A 22,108-nucleotide genomic window follows, 5' to 3' on the forward strand; every position below is an offset into this window, starting at 1 on the left:
TTATAGTGTTGTTTAATTCTCCCATTTCTTTTCTGATCTTCTAATTGTCAGTTTTTGCTTTTATAATTTGAAGCTATCTTTACGTTCACTGATTATTTCCTCTGCCAGCTCAAATTTGCTGTTGAAGACCTCTAATGATTTTTCCATTCTAATTATATTTTTTTACTCCAGAATTTCTATTTGATTATTTTTTATTATTGTCTCTTTGTTGATATTCTTTAAATGGTGATACATCATTTTCATAATCTCCTTTAGTTCTTTAGACATGGTTTCCTTCAGTGCTTTGAATATATTTAAAATAGTCAATTTTAAGTTTTGGTCTAGAAGGTTCAACATCTGGGCTTCTTCAGGGACAGTTTTTATTAATTCCCTTTTTCCTGTGAATACTTTTTTGTATTCACAGGAAAAAAACAATAATTTTTCACTAAAACTGGACATTTTAAATACTATTATGTGGTAACTTGGAAATCATTGCCCCCCCCCAACAGTGTTTATTGTTATTGTTACTTGTAGCTGTGTGGGGTTTTGTTTGTTTGTTTATTTTTGTTTTTAGTGACTTCTCTGAACTAATTCTTTAAAGTGTATATTCTTTACTGTGTGTGGCCAATGAGGTTTTTGCTTGGTTAGCTTGGTGGTCAGCAAATGATTGGACAGAGAGAGATTTCCTTAAAAACTGGAATGAATAAGTCATTGCCAGGGGGTTCTGTGTGTGTGTTGGGATGCACCTTCAACACTCAGTCAGGCAGTTTACTACTCCACCTAAGCCTTTACTTCCTATTTACACAGGCCCTCAAGGTCAGCCATAAGTGAGAGCTTGGGGCTTTCTCCAGTCTTCTGGCTTTCTGCACAGCTCTATGCATGTATGTGGCCTTGTAGATCCCCAGGAATATGACAGAGCTTTTCAAGACCCCATGGTCATCTCATTCCCTAGATTTTCCTTTTAAGCTTTTTGGTTAGTCTCTTCTACCCCCAGCTGTTATTCATTGCTTCAGGTAGCCATGAAGTTAAAACATTTGCCCGTAATTATTTTCAACAAACACCCCCTCCTTCCCCTCAGGAGGAGGCTGTGTATATGAGCTTGCTTCAAACTAGCCTTGTAATTGGGGTCTTTTTAGGGACAGGCCAAACAAGGACACTTCTTTGAGAACAAGTCTTTGGAAGAGATCCAGCTGGAGAGTGGGAGATGAGACTAGAGCAAGTTTAAATGTGACAAAACTTGCTGCTTTTACTGAGATTCAACCATTTTTCTTGAATACACACTCCCCAGTTTACTCCAAGCTCTTGGTTAATTTCCAGAGTTCTGCATATGTTAATCCTGTCAATCGTTTTCCAATTCTTTTGTTGTTTTTATGGAGGAATGAATTTTTGGAGGATCTTATTCTTCCATTTTCCCAATCTGCTTTTAATCTTATTCAATGGGTATTTTATTTCATTTAGTATATTTTTCAGTTCAAGGATTTCCACTGACCTTTTAAAATATATGTAACAGTTTTATTCAGATGTAGTATACATAACATACACTTCACCCAGTTAAAGTGTACAATTTAATTCACATTCACAGAGTTGTGGTTTTTGTTTTGTTATTTTACAGTTTTTGTACCTCTACTGAAACTCTCCATTTACCACATTATTTTTACCTTTTCCTGTGAGTTCTTTAACATATTTATCAGTTATCTTGTCTGTTAATTCCAACATTGGGTTATCTGAGGGTTGGTTCCTATTGCCTTATTTTTTTTTCTCTACTAAGAGTCACATTTTCCTGTTTCTTCATATGCCTAATAATTTTTTATTGTATACTGGGTATCGTAGGTAAAACATTGTGGAGAGTCTGGATTCTGTTATCTTCCTCAGAAGAAGGTTGAGTTTTGTTCTAGTGGGCAGTTAAATTACTGGTACATCACCTTGGGCTTGTGGAAGTTTGGTTTTATGCTTTATTATAAGTCTTTTTTTTTTTGGCCTTATTCCTAGGGAGAATTCCTTGGTCCCAGTCATTGTCCTTCTGGAAAGGACAGTGGAAAAGCCTGTGGAAAGCCTGTGGTGTTTACAAAGCTCCCCCTAACATGATGACGCTCAAACTCCAAGCACTGCTTGCCTTGAAGTGGAGAGCTATGGAGGTCTCCGCTCAGCTGTTTCAGGCTTCTGGAAGGTATTTTCCCTTAATTTTTTTGAAGTCTCTCCACTCATGTAGTTTAGGAGTCAGCCAAGGATTTGAGGAAAATTTATGTACAGATTTGGTGTTCCACTTTCTGTAGTTCCCTCCTTCCTTGTTTTCCCTCCTCAAGTTCCTGCTGCTCTGACAGCCCTAAATCCTGTCCTCTGACTCATCAGGCTACAGCTTTCTATTTGTTCTCTATCCTCACACTTTGCAAGAACTGGGAAGTACTCTCTGAGGAGAAACCATATAAACATGGATCTCACCTAGCATGTTCTATTCTTTCAAGAATTGAATTCTCTCAAGTTTCTTCCTGTTTTTTGGTCATTCTCCAGTAGCTTCAAGTCATTTAAAAAATATTTTGACCAGAGTTTATTATTTTTATCTTCAAGAGAACAAATCTGATGTAAACTATGCTGCCAACACCAAAAGTCTGGACCTTGTTCTTAAATTGTTACCGTCTTAATGTTAGCTATAAAAAGTATTCATTTATTATCCATTTTATTATATAACTAATAAATACTCTTATGTAAAATAATACAAATAATACAGAGGTATACAAAGGAAAAATTAATTTTTAAGTAATTAATCATGGCGCTTCCCTGGTGGTGCAGTGGTTGAGAGTCTGCCTGCCAATGCAGGGGAAATGGGTTCATGTTCTGGTCCGGGAAGATCCCACATGCCGTAGAGCGGCTAGACCCGTGAGCCGTGGCCGCTGAGCCTGCGCGTCCGGAGCCTGTGCTCCACAACGGGAGAGGCCACAACAGTGGGGGGCCCGCATACCGAAAAAAAATTAATCACTTTAATTACCCCCATCCCATTTTCCTCTCCATATAGTTTGATATTTTTTCTTTATTCACACACACACACAGAAACACACATATATTATTTTTACATGAATGATATACTATACATGTTATTTGGCAATTTGCTTTTTTTTACTTATGTATTTAAAGGTTTTTCTATGAGTACATATTTATTCTTTCATCAAATATTCATAGGGCACTTGCTATGTGTCAGGCACTATTCCAGGTCCTGGGGCTAACTCAGTGAACCAAACATACAAAAGACTTGCTTTCGTGAAACTTACATTCTCATGAGGGTGGGAGGAGGTGGATTAGATATGAACAATAAAAAAAAATAAATAAGTAAAGTGATAAGTGATGTGGAGAAAAATTAAGCGAGAAAGGCAATAGGGAGTGCTAGCATGTGGAAGGAAAAGAGGTTTGCAGTTTTTCAGAGGGTGAACAAAGAACACCTCATTCAAAAGGTAATGTTTAAACAGACGTGCAAGAAGTGAGGCAATATGAGAAAAGAGCTTTCTAGGCAAAGTGAGAGCAAAGGCTTGGCGACAGCCTGCTAGCGTGTTTGGGGAACAACAAAGAGGCTTCTGTGTCTGAAGCAGAGTGAGGAAGGGAGCAGTAATTGGAGATGAGGTCAGGTTGCTATAGAGGGCCATAAACACCAATGACATTCCACGGAAGGGGTCAACTTGACCCTCTTGAGCCACTAGTATTTTTTCTTCAGTTGACTCTACATGGTGTTCCTGTTGAACCTGGCCCCCACAACCCAATGCATGCTCTTCTACTCTGATGCTGAGGCCTGGGTCTTTGTTAGTAGAGTTGCAACTTAACTCTAGATTCCCCAAAACATTACCATGCCTCGGTGCTCTGACCTAAAAGCACAGCTTTCCCAATGATCTCTTAGATACTTGTTTTGAGCCCCGATTCCCCCTTCCTTCATGGTGATTTCGCCCCTGGAAACCACTGTGTTCTTCTTACCAGCAGACCTACATCAGGGCATTAGTGTTCTACCTGTCAGGGCTCCTTAACTTCCAATGTCAGAAGAGAGGCTACAACTGCCATCACCTCCTCAGAGGACTTGTGCTTCTCATGTAAATCAGTTTACCTTCTCCTCAAAGACCAAACCTCCATAGCAAGGGCATCTGTAAGAATCCCGCTTTGATGAAGCCACAGAAAGCTTCATTTCACCATTCTCTCAGGGCAAGGGGTGCCTGTCTAACGTACACTGCCATAAATAATGGATACCACGAAAGCTATCCTTCCCTGAACGGAGAAGGTTTTTTTCAAGGTGAAATGTTAAAATCACCTAAGCAGAGAAGCAGGGCAGCTGCTTGGCCCTCTCTTACATATGGATGTATTGTAATTTAATTGATCTTTCCTCTACTTTTAGATATTTGTTTCCCTCCTTTTTTATTATTATAAATAATTCTGCAATGAGTATCTTGGCATGAGTGTAGATATTTCTGTAAAATAGATTCTTGAAAGAAGAATTGCTGGGTCAAAAGACACATGCATTTAAATTTAAAGCACTCCCAAATTGCCCTACAAAAACATGTTACAGATTTTTATTCCTATGAGAATGTGTTTCCCCACTTCATCACCATCACTAAATATTAAGGATCTTTTTTCACTTTTGATATTAATATTGTTTCAATTTCCAAATCTCTGATTACTAGTGAGGTTGAACTTGTTTCTGTGTCTACCAACCATTTTTATTTTTCTGTGAACTGACTGTTCATAACCTTTGCTTATTTTTCTGTTGGATAGTTTGTCGTTTTCTTATCTTGCACACATTGTTTTAAGTTTATTCCTAGATATTTCGAAGTTGTTGTCGTTAATTGATTACTACTGACAAATAGTAGAGCTATTGATTTTGGTGTCTTGGTCTTATTGCTGGCATCCTTCCTGAACATTTTTCTTGATTTTAATAGTTTTATAGTTGATTATCATTTCTTTCCTGGGGAACCCATCATATACGTGCAAATAAGGGTTTACTGTGACTACTGATGTATTTGGTCTTATGCCTACTATTTTGGTCTGTATTTTCTGTTGATCATGTTTTCTGATTTCCTTTTTCTCTTCATGCCTTTTGAGGCTTGATAGGATGTCTTTGTTCCTTTTGTGGTCTGGAAGATCTGCATTCTGTTTCTACACTTCTAGTGGTTGTCCTTGTATATTTTGTTAAATATTGAAACAAATTTTCCTATTAATGTCAAGAATCAGATCAGCTAATAAATTTCCTCCAAATAAGATAAGATCATTAACTGCACTCCACTCCTCACCCCTTTTTTATTGAAGTCATTTGAAATCTTAGTATCAGATTCTTTTTTACAATCGTTTTTCACATTGCATCTCTATTACTTAGGAATCCTTTACTTTCTGCTTTTTGCTATGTAGCATCTTCTATTTTCTTTTGTCACCTCCCACGATTTAAAAGGTAGTAATCCTGTTTTTCATTTTACTGGTGATTGACTTTTATATTTACCAACTATATTCCTAAACCTCTATTTCTCTGATTAGGAAAGTAAAGAACAATCAATATCTCCCACTCCCTTACTTTATGTCAGATGAAGATTTTAGTGTATCCTTACCTGTCTTGCCCTCTGTTCTCTCATTTCCCTGTCTTTTAAAATGTACTGTGTGTTTATAAATCCAGCTTGCATTTCAACCATATATATTTTGTTGTTTTTGTTCAAGTCTTATGATATATTTAGTTCATTTTAAATGCTTGCAACCAAACCTTTTATATTACAGTGTTCCCATTTTCAAGTTCTTAATTTTAATTCATCTCCTGAGCAGCTGAAATATGTCTTCAGGTTGTTTACTTAGGGAGAACACACACGTGATACATTTTCTACATCCTTCTCTGTATATCTAGAATGTATTTCTGTTGTTTTCGCACATGAACGACAATTTGTTGGGTACGGAATTCTTGTATCACCATCTTTTTCACCCAAAACTATAATCATTGCTCCCTATTGTCTAGCACTCAGAAATACTGAGGCAAAGCCTAAGGCCAACCTAAAACTTCCCCCTTTGTAACCTGATTTAATCTGTGGATTTGTGCAATATTTTTCCTTCATGGAAGAAAAAGAATTTTTGCATGGCTAGGATATGTCCTGGTATATAATTCTTTTGTTAATTTTCCATGGAACTCATTGATTTATTTACCCAATCATTTTTCAGCTCAGGTCATTTCCCGTTGAGTATGTGAATATTACTTCTGTTCATTTGATGGTAATGATTGTAAATATCTCTTGGCTGTGCCTTCTTTTCCATCATCTCTCATCTCTCACCAGGGTGAAGGCAACACCCTGCTTTCACTCGGCCCCTACTCACTTTTCATTCTCTACTTCCATTTAAGACCCTTGCGCTGAGGACCCTGACTGCCCTGTTCACTGCTCTGAACACGAGCTTCCCACTGCCCTGGGACTGTGACCCAGATCCTGAAGGTAGCTACTGCAGCCTCTGGTGAGGCACCCCCATCCCCAGCCTCGTCTCCCACTACATACCTACCGTGTACCCTACACACCAGCCACGCTGCTTCCTCTTACTCCTTCAGTTAGGCCGGCTCCCTCTGCGCCCGCCACTCTCACCATTGGCCACCCAGGCCTGGCCAGTCAGAATGCCCCATTCCCTAGGACACAGAGATCAGGCCAGAGGAGGCATCTGATCTACGCTGGACCAATCACCAGTTGTCTGGGCCCTGATTTCTGCCCCTCTGCTCTTATGGCCTGGCCAACTCCTCCCTGTTCTTTTTTTTTTTTTTTTTTTAATTTTTATTAGAGTAATAGTTGCTTTACAATGTTGTGTTAGTTTCTGCTGTACAGCAAAGTGAATCAGTTATACGTATACATATATCCCCTCTTTTTTAGATTTTCTTCCCATTTAGGTCTCCCTGTTCTTTAGATCTCCGCTTAAATATTGCTTCCTAGAAAAACTCTCCCTGACCCTCGCACCTCCCCTCTGTTATGTCTGGAACTTTGTCTTTTGTTCATTTTTTTCAATAAGTATTTTTGAGCATCCCCTATGTGCCTGGGGATACATCAATGAGCAATAGAGATGACCCTGCCCTCACAGAGCTTCATTCTACAGGTGTTTCTTCATGACGCTTCTTAGAATTAGTATATAAAATAATTGACTGTAGGATTCTTTTCTTTTTTTTTTTTGCGGTACGCGGGCCTGTCACTGTTGTGGCCTCTCCCGTTGCGGAGCACAGGCTCCAGACGCGCAGGCTCAGCAGCCATGGCTCTCGAGTCTATCCTCTCCGTAGCATGTGGGGTCTTCCCGGACCGGGGCACGAACCTGTGTCTGCTGCATCGGCAGGCAGACTCTCAACCACTGCGCCACCAGGGAAGCCCTGTGGGATTCTTTTCATTCTGCCTCTTTCAGAAAACAGTAAGCTCTCTGAGGGCAGGGATCAAATCCACTTGTTTATACTTGTAGCTCTGGGATATAAGTCACTTCTTGGTATATGATAGGCACTCAATAAATGTTTGATGAATTAATTAATGAATTCATGCTATTTGTACAAGTCAGGACTCTTTCAGTTAAAATCCATCTCAAACTAGCTTCAGCAAAAAGATAAAGAAAAGGAAAAAAAAAAAAGAAGAAGTAAAAGGAAACGAAAAAAGAGAAAGAAGTGAAAAGAAAAAAGCAAGGGGAGGGCTCCCCTGGTGGCGCAGTGGTTGAGAGTCCACCTGCCGATGCAGGGGACACGGGTTCGTGCCCCGGTCCGGGAAGATCCCACATGCCGCGGAGAGGCTGGCCCCATGAGCCATGGCCGCTAAGCCTGTGCGTCCGGAGCCTGTGCTCCTCAACGGGAGAGGCCACAACAGTGAGAGGCCCGCATACCGCAAAAAAAAAAAAAAAAAAAAAAAGCAAAGGGAGATGTGGACTCATAGGCTCATTCCAGGGGAAAGGCCACGGGCAGCTCTAGCATCGTGCCTAGTGGACCCAGCGCCCCCCTCGATGCCACCAGGGCTCCCTCTGCTTCCCTCTGTGTATTGATCTCTCCGGCTCTAGATGGATTTCCTCCATGTTGCCAGGGGAGATAGGTGCCGACAGTTCCAAATTCACCTATTCTCAGTTTAGCAACACCAAAGAAAAAGCCTTTGTTTCTCTCAGCGTCTGTATGTTTGCAGGGCCCAGACAACTGGTGATTGGTCCAGCGTAGATCAGATGCCTCCTCTGGCCTGATCTCTGTGTCCTAGGGAATGGGGCGTTGTGACTGGCCAGGCCTGGGTGGCACACCTCTCCCTGAGGGTCTGGGGGAAGTCAGGTGGGCAGGACACCGTGACCTTCACACCAAGAAGTCTCGCAGTTCAGGAGATATTCCCCAAAGGAATAACAGGTGTCACCAACAGGAAGAAAGAAACATGCTACTAGGACAAATGCAGCAATTGCCCCCTATCACAGGATGGCTTTTCTTGCATTCTTTTATTTTTTGCAGCCAGTGCTTTCGCATCTCTCTCCCTTAGTCTATTCATTCTGTCTTCTGGTTAGCAGCTGTTTCCTGGGGTGCTGTCTGCGTGCTCAGCACAGGCAGTAGAGGGGTCCCGGGAACTTTGCACCTGCTATACGCAAAGCTACCTTTTGAAGACAGTAGCTTCAGATGGCTCTTTCATACTCTGGGAACCCTTGTCCCAGAGTAATGCTCCACTGGAGAAGGGCCAAACGGCCCCAATCAAACCATTTTGCGTCTCTGTGATCCAGACCGGAAGACCAGTAGACCAGTAGACCAGTAGACCAGTAGAACTGCTAGTTCGATTTCGTGTGTTGAGGAGCTAGCTCTTCATCTGGAGCCCTCCCAGGCCCACACTGCACAGTTTGCTGTCCTGTAACACAGAGTTAGGGTCCAGGTTCAGATCAGCATAAACAGGTTATTCACTTACATGAAAGTCCAGTGGGCTATACCCAAGTCAGGCAAGATATAAGAGGGCTTTGCCCTGGGGTCCCAACAGCAGCTATAATTCAGATTTCTCCACCTGCTCCCCTCACAAGCATCACATCTAGACATTCCTGCTTCCTGAAAGGCCAGCCCTGGAGGTGAGAGTCCTGGCAGTGATAGACTCACATAACCTTGGAGAGAGGGCCCCTCCTCCACTCCACCGTGGCCTGTATCATCTGCTCAAGCCCACTGCTTTTCCTGGGGTCTCACCAAGTCCCTCAGTTTTTTTCTGAAGGCCCTATAGCTCTGAAGGGCTCACACTTCATGAGCCTAGGATCAAATTCAAGGCAGACACTGTGGGCTCCCCAGCCCCCTTTCCCCCAGGCACATGTGCCCTGAAATATCCCCCAGGCAGGGCAGGTTCAGTTCCAGGACCCAGCAGGCAGGATCGGTCTCCAAAGCAGCAAAGCCCTCCCTCTTCCTCCTGCTGGAGGGAGCCTTCTGAGTCCTGAAGCCATTCTTCCCACTAACCACACTCTCTAGGGCTGCATGGAGTCTTGTTTGTCCTGGAAAAGGGAGGAGCCGAAACAGGAGGTCTTCATTTGGAATCCGAGCACAGAGGCCTCTCTCACGCCTTCATTTGAACCTTCTCTGGATTTCACTGGCTTATCATGTCGCTTGCATATGAGTGGGCCACCCAGGGCTGTGCTGGCTCTCCCCTGACACCCTTGAGGCCAGTCCCCGCATGCGGCTGCATCCCAGATAAACAGAATTCCAGCTCCAAAGGCAGCAATAGATAACGTCGATTTTTCTGAGGCTTTGCGAGATGACAGGGGAGTCCAGCGCTCCCCTCAGGCTCCTTCCACCAAGTCCTTCTGCGCACAGCAGCTGCACATCCCTCCCCTCTCCCCAACCTTTCTTCCTTGCTCTCTCTCCCTCTCTCCGTGGTGGCTCCAGCCTCCCCTCTCCTCTCTCTCAAAAGCAGCATGTAAACACCGCCCCCCACCCCCTGCATCCTTAGCCAGATGGAGGCCACCACCTGCTGGCCGTTCCCCTAGCACCCCCAGAAAGGCCTCGGTTCATCTCCTGCCCTCTCCTGCTCAATAGATGCCTCTGGCCTTTAGCAGAGAAATGGGTGTGCTATTTGCTTGTGCCCAGGAGTTTCTTCCGGCTCAAGCCCAGACCATTTCCCCCTCCTCCCTTCCCACCCCATCCTCGCCTTCATCCCTGAAGCTTTGCTCACAGACGTGCCTGCCAGTCCCATCCTGGCTCTTCAAGACAGTCTCCTCCAGGACCTCTCCCCCGACCCCCGCTGGCCCGAAGGGGACCCTCGGTGGTTACCAAAACCTGTGGTGATGCCCTGGAGCTGAGGAATGTGTGACTGCTACGGAGGCAAACCCACGGGTCCTGGGATTCACTAGGAGCTGAGCCGGAAGCTGGTCCTTCGGCCAGGGGCTGCTGTCCTGTGTCTCCCACTCCCTCGTTTTCCTGGGCACCACTCTGTCCACTTTGGTCTCCCTTCCCCAGGAGAAATGCCATGTTTGCCACGCTCTTTTCCCACGAGCACGGTCTGCTATAACAAACCCTTCATTGCCACAATCTGTACACATTTTCCAGACAGGAGAGGGTGGAGAGTTTCATGCCACAAAGCCCTGGACTGTCCTGGGTTGGCCCCAAGGCTGTCTGCCCATTGCTGGACCCTACGGGGAGCCATGAGAGCCAGGAATCTCCATGCACCAAACTTGGGCACGGTATCTAGCCAGGTCTGGAGCCCATCTGAGGGACCCTCAGATTGGGGCTTATCTCCCGGCTCCCCAGGGCTCATCTATGGAGAATTTGACCTACATCACCTCCAGCTTCCTGTGTCGTCGTCTCTGATCCCAACCTCCCTCTCTTCCTCCCTCACTAAGAGCTAGAATGCAGGTGGCCCCTCCAGATTCTAGAGGGTCTAAAATTGTTCAGGAAAACCTGGCCAAATCATCCCCACACTGTCTGGCTTCGACCATTCTAGATTCTCAAAGCTGGGCTTGTACACCGTGCAAACAACTCGCTCCAAACGTTTCTGCAGCCCATACACACGTGTGAGAGTGCCTCCCCATTCCCGGTGACCTGGGGTCACTACCTCAACACTGGAAACAGGCACCTCACCTCCTTGCTTTGTGTTGTCACAGCTGTCAGCTCATAGGACCACTTGGTTCCCCAGAAACAAACCCTGAAAGGAGAATCTGTACGCAGGAGATTTAAGAGTTCCTGGGAAAAAACACTGGGGAGTCAGTGCGGGGTGGGGGGGCGGTCACCAGGCAGGGAGGGGGTCAAGTGAGGGTGGGATATTGAGCAAAGTCCCATGGAGGGTAACCTTGGCTTGATCCCACACGGGGACTTTGAGGACCACCCCGCAGGGTCGTCCTGCAGGGAGCAGGGGAGCCCCACAGTCACTGGTAAAGGCTGCCCCTGCCCTGTGTCAGTTCCCAGGCCCCCGCCTGAGCTCAGTCTCTGACAGAGATGGAGAGCAGGCTCTTGGGTGTGAAAGAGCTCGCGAACTGATATGCAAGAAACATCCAGGGGAATATGGGCAGAGCACTGACAGCATCAGCTAGTCTCTCTGCAGTAACTTCTTTTTTTTTTTTAATTTATTTATTTATCTTTGGCTGCATTGGGTCTTCATTGCTGCATGCAGCCTTTCTCTCTAGTTGCGGAGAGCCGGGGCTACTCTTCATTGCAGTGCGCGGGCTTCTCATTGCGCTGGCTTCTCTTGTTGCGGAGCACGGGCTCTAGGCATGCGGGCTTCAGTAGTTGTGGCACGCGGGCTCAGTAGTTGTGGTGCACGGGCTTAGTTGCTCCACGGCGTGTGGGATCTTCCCTGACCAGGGCTCGAAGCCGTGTCCTCTGCCTTGGCAGGCAGATTCTTAACCACTCCGCCACCAGGGAAGCCCTGCAATTACTTCTTAATGCAAACTCTTCATATCTGAAACCTGCCACTCTAAGTCATCTCCCATCCTGGGCAGAGTGCCTTTTTACCCCATCCTATCCCTTGGCATCTGCTCAGCCAGCAGGTGAAGTAAGAGTGGACCCCAAGCTAATCCAATTATATGGGCTCCCAACTCCTCTCCCCTCCAGGAAAAGATTGACCCCCTTAAGGAACTGAAAGTCTGTTGGTGCTGGAGTTTCCTATTTCCTCACAGAGAGGGACTCACACATGAAGGGTAGCAAGGATTTGGAGTATCCGCATGCCCCACAGAGGAGGCAGCCCCTGGACAGGTGGGGGTGTCCATCTTGGGCAAAACCACCCTCTAATCCATCAACTGAGTGACTGGTAGGTTTCCCCTTGCCCATCTGCTCCAGCGCCCAAGCTCTCCACCCACCACCCCTCCCTTCGTGATACTCTTTTCTTCTTCCTTATCGTCTGCTATCTCCAGATTAAGTGTTGTGAAGAGGGCTTCCCGCATCCCCGTGGAGAGGAGTAGGTGTCCGGGATCAAGGCGTCACTAGGATCCCCTGCCAAATGGTCATCAGGCGTCCTTCCCATCCTCGTCATCCTCCTCACATTCGTCTCCTACCCACTCCTCACCAAGAGAGAGGGCTGGCTTCTCCTCAGCCTCATTAGGGCCCTTCCTGCTCCACCGATCATGGGGTTATGGTCAGAGTCCTCAGGCAGGTAGACTGCCACCCTTCCAGGTCTCCCTTGGGTGGGAGTTTGCTTGGATACACAATGTTAACAGCCCTGCCCTGTGGCTGCATATTATAAACAGTCAGGCATCCTGACCAGTCCCCTGTCAGACATGGGGTTTCCTTAAGTGCTAAGCTGTCTCCTGCCTACCTGGGGTCACCAGATCCATTGTGAAACCCCGTCTCCAGTCTGCAACCCTGGCTCTGTACCTGGGTAAATTAGTAAGAAACCTCGCCATCGTGTCGACAAGAATACCAGCTCAAATTGCTTTAAATAAAAGGGGAATGTATTGGTTCATTAACTGAAAAATCACAAGGGCAGTTAGCTTCAGGCTCAGCTGGATCCAGGTACTTAAACAAAGGGTTGATAAACTACTGCCTGTAAGCCACATCTGGCCTGGCCTGCCACCTGTTTTATAAATACCTTGGTATTGAAACACAGCCATGCTTATTTGTTTACATGTTATCTATGGTGGCTTTCAGTCTACAACCAAAGAGCTGAGTAGTTACAACAGAGACCTATGGCCCACAAAACTGAAAATATTTACTACTGGCTTTTTGTAGATAACTTTGCCAACCCCTGACTTAATATCATCAGGAATCTACCTTTATCTCTTAGCTGATGGTTGTGGTGAGTTCCCCTAGTCCCTGATCCCTAAACTACACAGACTGAGAGTGGCTGAGGTGTGGTTCCCTAAGTGAAAAGTGGAGTGTGATCCCTGGAAGAAGGATAAGTGGCTTCTGAGCAGGCCAAAACAACAGATGTCTGCTCTGCGGGCTCCGATCTTGTTTTCTGTGCTGCGTTCCACCAAGCCACCGTGGTGACAAACCATCAGCCACCTGGAGCTTATCCTTCAGATTGGTGGCATACTGAGTGAGACTGTCCCTGTGTGGCCCCTTGTTGTCAAGCCCCAAATGAGATCCATCAGTGGCCATGGCTCCAGCGCAACTATCACGATGGAGTGCCACCAGCAGCAGTGTTCCCAGGGCTTGGCATGGATTAGAGCATCTGCACCCCAGCACCGCTGCCACTGTTGATCTGGATAGAACCTTCCATGCATGTTTAGTGAAGTTCTGTGGAACCCCTTTGGGTTGGGGTCCATTTCAGGGAGTGGCCCTAGCCTTGCCAATTACAATTCTGCTAGTAAAAGGATTCCCAAAAATCTCACAATTTCTTGGTGAGGATGTAAAAAGACAGGAAATGCACAAACTGAGAACTTCTCCCACCACACCCCTGCCTAGAGGATGCTTCTGGATCCCTGGTGGGATGCCCGGGCATGGGAGGAACTGTGCCATCCCAATTTTGACTCTCCAGTTTCAGAAGACAACTGTCAAAGTACACCATTTCTAAGAGCGTGCCACTCTGAGTCCTCTCCAGATAGGCTGGTCGGGAAGCAATGTTGTACACGTAATGCACTGGGCACATCTGTCCCACTTTATTTGGATGTCCTCTGCCGTCATGGGCCAGAGGAGCATGCCCTAATTAGCCCCAGCATCTGTTCCCTCCCCAAGGCCCAGTGTCATCATGCATGGACCTCAGTGCTGTGGGGCAGCCTTTTTGAAACTGTACCAACTGCTTCCACGGTCCATTTACGAGGCACACAGGATTCTGTGTGATACCTGATAATCGGGGCGATGTCCTAGAGTAGGACATTTGGGCCATAGGAGGAGCTTCATACCCTCCCTGCTAGAAGGATCCACTTCTTCCCCTTCACTGTCAACCACAGCTCACTTCCTGGCAGAGATCTTTGCTGACTCCCCACCTCCATCTGGGGAGGCACAGTTGGGTTATGTAATTCAAGGTTGTAAGTACAGCTTCTGAGGGTTGCCCCAGGCCGTCAGCCAAGCCTCTTTCCCAGACCCCTTTGCCATTCCAAATGGCCTGCACTCCCTCATTAAAGATGGTCTCAGCGACCTGAGAACATGACCTTTGCAATGTAGCAGCTGCACCTTCACAGCAGATGACAATGCTGGAATTACAGGCCCCTGGAGCTTCCATCCAGCTTACCTCTTCATACCCAATTCGGTACTGGAAAATGAGGCAGGTAGCAACCCATGCCAGGAAGGGTACACCGTACTCATACTCCTTAAATGTATTCTTGGTGATCCACTTCAGCATTAAAAACTCTGTAGTCTGTTAATGGGGTCTTGGGCCTCACTGCCAGGTGGGCTTTGATGAGCAGTGTCACAGTTTTATTATTCCCATAGACCCAATATTACATCATCTTCCATCTTCTTTCCTAGACCAAGGTTGTCTGTCTGCCTGGCATACTTTCCTGTAGGGAACCATCCCCCCTCTAATTCCATGTGGTTTAGGTGGCACTGAGCCCCACTCAGTCCCCAGTCCCAGAGCCCAGAGATGGGTATGTGACACAGGCCTGCAGATCATTCCATTTCACTAGCCTTAGTGATTAGTTCAGGGATGGGCACATAGCCAAGTTGGCCAACCTGACACTTCCCTGAGAGTTTTCTGTCAGCTCCATCAAGAAAATGCTCCCTCCTTTTCTGAGAGTTCAAGCTGGAGCCACCTGTGGCCATTTCACTGTCCCCATGGAGGAAAAATTCTACAGTAGAAGAGAATGAAGCCAACAAGTCAGCTGAACCAGAGATCAAGTAGAGATGAGAGATGAAGAGAGACACAGACAGAGACAGAGAAAGAGAGCACTTTGATGACCATATTTGAGCCCCTGGACCCAACCATGTCTGAGTATCAATCCTTTGAGGAAATAAAATATTATAAGCCCCCAATCTCTTATTTCATGTATGTTTAGAAATGTAGTTGAAACAACAAATAAGGAATCTTGAGAGAATGAGAAGTTATTGCCATGAGGGCTTTTGAGAAGGCAAAGCATTGGGCTGGATATAATTTTTGTGTGGCAAAGATTAGGAGTAAGTTGAAAGGTACAAGGAATACATAGAGAGAAAGAGAGGGGGGGAGAGGGAGGGAGGGAGAGAGAATATTAACCATATGGAGTTAAGATCTTATTTCAAATTACATTTATTCTTATTTTATATCTTGTCATGGTGATACTGACTAGTTTGTATGCAAGAAGTTCTCCTATAAAATTCGATTCTAACTACAATCGTTTATTGTTTTATAACCCTTCACCTTGAGACTATGATGCTTGTTTATTGTAGGAAATTGTACTTACTCATTGTAAGTTTGTTATAGGAAATTGAACTTTCCATCAACCTTGTAATGTTTAACCTGCTGAGTATGACTTCAGTGCTTTTGTTTTATTTAAACCAACCAGCAGTGTAAGCATGGTAGAGTTTCTTGTCATTTGGAAAAACAATTTGTAAGCTTTTTCCCCCTTGCAGAAATTATGTAAGAAAAACAAGTACTAATTATAGCCAACTCACATTAAAAACACAATGCAGAATTTAAACTTTTTCTTCCACACCCTGGACTTTTCAGTCACACAGACCAATGCATTGTACTTTCTCTGCCATGTGCAATGGAAAGAATCCTGACTAATGTACCTTCCAAGGAGGAGTGGTGAGGGAGGCCGGTCAGGTGGGTCAGCAGGGTCATCCAGGAGCACAGAGTAGCTGATCCCTGGGGTTCTGAGTACCCTGCCCTCTTTCAGGGCCTGTGGCTACCCCAGATATTTTAGAGATCGCTGGGCATCGGCACTGACCTAACATTGATTCCCAGAGCTCCTGATACCAGTAGGTCCACTGGTTAGAGTGGGAGTGTGTGGGGCTGGGGGCAAATGGAGATCTGAACCTGAGTCCACCTCACAGAAGCCCCAGTGAGGCCCCGACACTATCTGCAGTCATTCCCCTCAGGTGTAGCCGGGACCCAGAGCTCCAGCAGCTCCTGACCCCCACCCAGATCCCTGCCCTGGATGGATGAAGAGCTTTTTTCACAGGAGGGACCTAGTGTGAGCTCCTGGATTCTCCCTCTCCATCTAAACAAAATAAAAGGTATCCTAGGGGGCTTCCCTAGTGGCGCAGTGGTTGAGAGTCCGCCTGCCGATGCAGGGGACACGGGTTCGTGCCCTGGTCCGGGAGGATCCCACATGCCGCGGAGCGGCTGGGCCCGTGAGCCATGGCCGCTGAGCCTGTGCATCCGGAGCCTGTGCTCCGCAACGGGAGAGGCCACAACAGTGAGAGGCCCACGTACCACAAAAAAAAAAAAAAAAAGGTATCCTATATCCCTGGGACAATTACGTATGTTGGTGAAACCACTAATAACTTGAAATATACAGGATTCGTGATTCCCATCACATACCAATGCTTCCTCATTTCTTTTGGCCCTAGCCTTGGAGAATGGCAGTGGATCATCACGCGCTTCCTTAGTGACACTGTTTGCATCTGTCGCTCCAGACGTGCTCAGATCATACATGTGCACACAGCTCCCTGCACGGCTGCCTCCCCTAGACGTTGTCTGGGGCTGCCTGGTTGAACCATCAGTGCTCAACAATTACACCCTCCAGCCACTCCGGAGCCAGGTGTGACTGTAACCTCTCGCTCCCCCGCCCCTGCCCCGCCGCTGGCCCCACCCCGGGTCTCTCTTCTTCTTCCTTCCATTGCTGGATGCCCTTTTTTCCTCAGTACATTCCTTACCGTTGGTTCCTAGGATACCGCAGTGGGGAACTTGGGATGAACAGTAGCATGGTGAGGTTGCCAGCCTCGGTCGATACTTCTGGGTGGTTTTCACCGACACTACTCAACACGACTCTGTAAACGTGGAAGCGAGGGAGAAGTAGAGCTTACTGTAAACGACTGTACTATTAGAAAGGGCACATACCTAAAGCACTAAAATCGTTGTTGACTTCCGACTTGAGTTTTTCTTCCAATCTGTACAGTGTATCCAGAGAACTTTCAAGAATGGCTGGACCCTAATAGCGGCACAGTCGGCAAGGGCCTTTTCGTGCAGGCTCTCAGCGCACCCCAAACCACCACCCTCTTGACACTGGGAGGAAGAAAACCCTCTCCTGAACCCTGTCTCTCTCTTCTCTGGCTTCACCCGTTTGTGTCTTGTCTTTCCTTCCCCGGTGCAGGAACCTGCCTCCTTGAGCTCTGGTTCAAGCTGTCAGTGGTTCAGTTCTGTGGTTTTACTCCAGATGAGTAGGAGTGGGGTGCAGGTGGGGGCCGTTGGTTGGGAGAATATCAAGAAAGAAAGACTTCCTACCACCATTGCAATCTCCTCTTGGCACCTGGCCTGCGTGTTGTTATGTACAAAGAGCTCTTGTCTCTTTGGTCAGGAGTCACACGGCCACACGCCCTTTTGGTCACTCAGGCCTTTATATGTCTCATGCTTCAGGAAGGCATATATGGGCCCAGAGAGGACCTTGTGCCACCACAGTTGTCATTTCTATCTCAGAGTGGTTTCCACAATTTCCCCCTGACTTTGAGATGGGATTCCAAACTTCATTACAGCTCAGGCCTGATCAATCTTCATTTCTTGGTGCCATAAATCTGCAAGCTTGGCAGTCAGAGTGAGGTTGGAGTCTGGAGTTTGAGAAGAATGATTTAATCCAAGATGCAGGTAAGAACCACCCATCGGGTAAAAGAATCCCGGTCGAGACCCAGCCTTTAACCCCCACGTGACTGGATCTCCCAAAGCCACTGCTTCTGCCACCTTCTGCCAGACAGGAAGTTGGTCTCTGCACACCATGAAATCTCCCCAAATACAAACCCAACTCCCATGTGACCAAAAGTTTCTTGGAGCACTGAAGAGAAAGGTGCGTGACCTTTCTCTTCATTCACACACAGCAAGATCCCCTTGGGTCCTCACTCCTTTAGCACCTGTCCTCTCGGCAGAACCCACACTCACCCCTTCTACCCCCATCCATCCACATTCCAGCCTGACCTCCCTTCCCTGCCCTGTATATCAAAATCCTGTCAGCCTGAACATACCGCTCAGCAAAGAGAAGCCAGCCAAGGGGTGCTTTGTGAAACAGAAGCCCGGTCGTTAGCCGAACAGCTAAACTAACCAAATGTTGTTCCCCAAAGGAGAGTGACCCTGGGGGGCCGAGTTTATCCCACCACTCCCCATTCAAAAGTTAGAAAAAGTCAAAACATATCTATGTTAAGCTGGTTCCTATTTTTTTTAAATAAAATTTCCACTCTTATCCCCAACCCATCTTTTTCCCCCTGTTCTCAATGTGTGATGTTATGAAAGCAGATTGAAGAGTTCCATCCATGCCAAGGTTGGGACAGAATCACTCTTTCACCCACATTCTGAACTCCAAACTCTTTTTTAAATTAATTTTTATTGGAGTACAGTTGCTTTACAATGTTGTGTTGGTTTCTACTGTACAGCAAAGTGAATCAGCTATACGTATATGTATATCCCCTCTTTTTTGGATTTCCTTCCCATTTAGGTCACCGCAGAGCACTGAGTAGAGTTCCCTGAGCTATACAGTAGGTTCTCATTAGTTGTCTATTTTATACATAGTATCAGTAGTGTATATATGTCAATCCCAATCTCCCAATTCATCCCACCCCCGCCTTTCCCCCCTTGGTGTCCATACGTTTGTTCTCTATTGAACTCTAAACTTTTATTTGTTTTTACTAAACTCTCTAGCCTAGCACCACCCAGTAGAACTTTCTGCAGGGATGGAAATGCTCTATAGATGCACCGTCCAACATGGTAGCCACCAGCCCAGGTGGCTCCTGGGCACTTGGGATGTGGCTCGGGTAACGGAGAAATGAAATTTCTAATTCTACTTAATTTTAATTTCAATGGCCACGTGCAACTCTGGCTACCACATTGGGCAGCACAACTCTAGCCTAATTCCACCAATGACAATGAGGGATGTTCTAGGAAACTGTCAAAGAAGACTCCACAGGATGTTGACTGGTTCCTATATTGCCCGCTCACTAGGAAAAAGTTTTCTCAGGTCTAAGGAACTGAAGAGGCAAAGCTGCTCTTAACAGTTAGTCTTGTTTTGTTTCCTTTTCCCCTTTGGCTGTCAGAAAGCACAGCCAAATTTAGAGCCCACCTCTACCTTATGTACCCTTGGATACTAGCATCACCCTCAGTTCCATTATTTTTTTCCTACCTTGTTGTCTTGTATGGGATGGGATGTAGCATGTCAACACCCTTCCCCACAAGAATAATCTTTGGGAGGAGGTGCCAACTTGAGCATTACTGATCAACTTGCTGAAGGCTGCAGACATGACTTACAAGTTATCCTGGGGAACTGAATGGGGGAAGGGAAGGGATCTAGGGAGTTAGACCCCCATCCCAGTGGGGAAGTAAGGGATTTTCTGTGTTGCAAGGGGGAGTTGACGAAGGATGCAGTTCAGAGAAAACCTGTATAAAGGAGGGTAGGAGAGTGAAACCCTCATTTGATTCTTGAGATACTTTTCTCTCTGGTCTCAGGGAAAATCCCAGTTATTACCCAGCTATAATTTTTCTCTTTCTTCACTGTGTGTGTGTGTGTGTGTGTGTGTGTGTGTGTAGCGTTAAATGCTTCTTAGTAAATTTACAGAATTGTGCAACTAGGGCCACAAAACATTCCCATCACCTCGAAAAGAATCCTTGCGCTCATTTCTAGTCACTCCACATTCCCACCGGCAACCACTAATCTACTCTCTGTTTCTGTAGGCTTGTTTCTTCTGGACTTTTTATATACATGGATTCATATAATATGTGATCTTTGGCTTCTTTCACTGAGTATAATGTTTTTGAAGTTCATCTGTAGAATCTATTAGTACTTTATTCCTTTTTATTGCCAAGTAGTATTCTACTGTGCAGGTAGACTACATTCTGTTTATCCACTCACCAGTTGATAAACATTTGGGTTGTTTCTACTTTTTGGCTATTGTGAATACTGCTGCTATGAACTTTCACATATATGTTCTGTGGACATATGTTTTCATTTCTCTAGGGCTGTTACCCTGAAGTGAAATTGTTGGGTCCATGGTAAATTTGTGTTAAGAATCTCAAACTGGGGCTTCCCTGGTGGCGCAGTGGTTGAGCATCTGCCTGCTAATGCAGGGGACACGGGTTCGAGCCCTGGTCTGGGAGGCTCCCACATGCCGCGGAGCAACTAGGCCCGGAGCAACTAGCCCCGTGAGCCACAATTACTGAGCCTGCGCGTCTGGAGCCTGTGCTCGGCAACAAGAGAGGCCGCGATAGTGAGAGGCCCGCACACCGCAATGAAGTGTGACCCCCGCTAGCCACAACTAGAGAAAGCCCTCGCACAGAAACGAAGACCCAACACAGCAAAAATTAATTAATTAATTAATAAACTCCTACCCCCATCATCTTCTCTAAAAAAAAAAAAAAAAAAAAAAGAATCTCAAACTGTTTTCCCAAGTGCTGCACTATTTCATGTTCCCACAAGTAATGTGTGAAGACTCTAGTTTCTCCACATCCTCATCAACACTTGTTACTTGACTGTGTTTTTTTTTTTTTTTTGCGGTACGCGGGCCTCTCACTGCTGTGGCCTCTCCCGCTGCGGGGCACAGGCTCCGGACGCGCAGGCCCAGCGGCCATGGGTCACGGGCCCAGCCGCTCCGCGGCATGTGGGATCCTCCCGGACCAGGGCACGAACCCGTGTCCCCTGCATCGGCAGGCGGACTCTCAACCACTGCGCCACCAGGGAAGCCCTTGACTGTGTTTTTGTTCACAGCCATTGTAGTTGATGTGTAGTGCTATCTCATTGTGGTTTTAATTTGCATTTCTCTAACAACGAATGATGAGCATCTTTTTATGTGCTTATTGGCCATTCATATGCCTTCTTTGGTGAAATGTCTGTTCAATTCTTTGCCCATTTAAAAAAATTTTTTATTTTATTTATTTTTGGGTGCGCTGGGTCTTCATTGCTGTGCACGGGCTTTCTCTAGTTGTGGCGAGCGGGGGCTACTCTTTGTTGCGACGTGTGGGCTTCTCACTGCGGTGGCTTCTCTTGTTGCAGAGCACGGGCTCTAGGCGTGCAGGCTTCAGTAGTTGTGGCTCGCAGGCTCTAGAGTGCAGGCTCAGTAGTTGTTGCACACGTGCTTAGTTGCTCCACGACATGTGGGATCTTCCCGAACCAGGAATCACACCTGTGTCCCCTGCATCAGCAAGCGGATTCTTAACCACTGCGCCACCAGGGAAGCCCCCTTGCCCATTTTTAAATTGAGTTATTTGTCTTATTATTGAGTTTTAAGAGTTCTTTACGTTTTCTAGATACAATTTCTCTTATCGGGCATGAGATTTACAAATATTTTCTCCTAGTCTGTGACTTGTTTTCACTTTTTTTTTTTAATCTTTTTTATTTTTAGCTACGTTGGTTCTTCATTGCTGCGCATGGGCTTTCTCTAGTCGCAGAGAGCGGGGGCTACTCTTCTTTGCTGTGCGGAGGCTTCTCATTGTGGAGCATGGATTCTAGGCGTGCGGGCTTCAGTAGTTGTGGCTCACTGGCTTAGGTGCTCCGTGGCATGTGGGATCTTCCAGGACCAGGGCTCGAACCCGTGTCCCCTGCATTGGCAGACAGATTCTTAACCACTACGCCACCAGGGAAGCCCATGTTTTCACTTTCTTAATGGTGTTTTCTGAATTGAAAAGTTTTTAATTTTTGTGAAGCCCAATTTATTATTTTTTCTTATATTGCTTGTGTTTTAGTGTCATATCTAAAAACTCTTCCTAACCCC

The sequence above is a fragment of the Phocoena sinus genome, chromosome 1 (assembly GCF_008692025.1).
Source record: "Phocoena sinus isolate mPhoSin1 chromosome 1, mPhoSin1.pri, whole genome shotgun sequence".
NCBI classification, from domain to species: Eukaryota; Metazoa; Chordata; class Mammalia; order Artiodactyla; family Phocoenidae; genus Phocoena; species Phocoena sinus.